Below are 1935 nucleotides of genomic sequence, written 5' to 3'. Positions count from 1 at the left end.
CAAAACTACATTTGAAAAATTTGGCAGCATAATAAAAACCATGAAATTTTACAAAGAAGAATTGACAAAAAAGAAAATTTCAGATTAAGAATACAATAATCAAAATTTAAAACTCAAAGTACAGGTTTAACAACAGAACTAAACTGAGAATAATTAAATTAGAATATGGGCTAGAAGAAACCATTGAGAACAAAGCACTGGAGTGTTTCTCAATACCAACCTCCAATTCTCTGATTTTCCACACACCCACTGGTTGTTCAACAACTTGGCTCAATTAGACACTACCCAGAGGTAGTGCAGACTCCACAGCTTATGGGCTTAGTCACACAAGACTGTCCTTCACTCTAGAAGCCAATTGTAAGTTCCAAGCCTCCCATATTTCTGAACAACTGGCAATAAATTGAGGATTCCCGTGATCCATCCCTGCCTCAATGTTTGATAATTTGCTAGAACAGCTCACAGAAGTTTAGAAGGTGCTTTACTTATGTTTACATGAGTGGATTAATAAAATGTGGTATATGTATGCCATGGAGTACTAGTCAGCCATAAAAGAAGATGAATTAATACCGTTTGCAACAATAAAGTTTATTCTAAAGGATACAACTAAGGAACAACCAAATGGAAGAGCTGCATAGGGTAAGGTATAGGGAGAGGGATATAGCTTGCATGATCTTCATGGATAAGACACTGTCCCAGCACTTCACTGTGTTCACGAACCAGTGAAACTTTCCATATTAAAATAATGTAGAGCCACAAGGTATAAATTGTAATCAAAATCTGATTCTTATAAAAGTATAGATATAGCCGGAAGTTAATCAGGCATTGTTCCCTAATTTCCTTGCTGCTATAACTGGTTACTGCTTAATGACACTATCCCCCTGACAGGCTCAAGGTTTGTGACTCCCCCCAACTACTTCCATAGATAACATTGCTGTTGTAAATCCCAAAATTTGTGACTCTATAGATAACATTGCTGTTGTAAGTCCAAAGACTGGTCTTTGAGGTATTTTTCAGACTCTGCATACTGGGAGGACCCACTGATGCCAACCGGACCTGTGAATAGGCATGAAGATAGATCTAACAGCCTTGAGATCGCCCCACCCAGGAAATCTCCCAACTGAGAAGATGATCTATGCTTCCCAACTCTATGAGCTCATCTCCAGCCAATCATTAGACCCAATTCCCTAGACCTTTGCCCACCAAACTATCTTTAAAAACCCTTTCTCCCAAATTCTTGAGAGAGATTTGAGAAATCACTCCCATATCCGCATCTGGCACCTTGCAAAATAAAACTCCTTCTCTGCTGCAACCCCTGCTGTCTCAGTATATTGGCCTTCACTGGGCAGTGGGCAGGGGACCCAGTTTGGGCTGTAACACCAGGAAGCTCTTCAAATCTTATAGTCCAAAAGTTTTTGTAGAGCTCAATCTTCAGCCTTCCCATCTCTTCCCCAGATGTTGGTAGGTTCACGGCTGAAAGTTCCAACACTCTAATCACTTGATCTTTCTGGTGACCAGTGCCACCCTGAGTCTATCTAGGGGTACTTACCAAAGTTGCCTGATTGGCATAAACTGAGGTGTGATATTAATAGAAAGGGGCTTGCTCTGAATCACAAAGAACACTGTTGTCAATCAGGAAAATTCCAAGGGTTTTAGAAGCACTGTGCCAGGAACTGGGGAAACAAACACCAAATATTTTTCTTATACCACAAGCACAGAGTCAAAAAATGAAAAATATAGGAGAGGGTGAAAGACAAACATATAATGGGGAGGTGTAGTAAATGTTTCATTGGTATTCCAGAAAGTATGGAGAGAGAAAATGGGAAAGAAAATATATTTTTAATATACCACAAGCACAGAGTCAAAAAATGAAAAATATAGGAGAGGATGAAAGAAAAACATATAATGGGGAGGTGTAGTAAATGTTTCATTGGTATT

Source organism: Propithecus coquereli, unplaced genomic scaffold, assembly GCF_000956105.1.
Source record: "Propithecus coquereli isolate 6110/MARCELLA unplaced genomic scaffold, Pcoq_1.0 Scaffold731, whole genome shotgun sequence".
NCBI classification, from domain to species: domain Eukaryota; kingdom Metazoa; phylum Chordata; class Mammalia; order Primates; family Indriidae; genus Propithecus; species Propithecus coquereli.
This window is presented reverse-complemented; position numbering follows the sequence as displayed.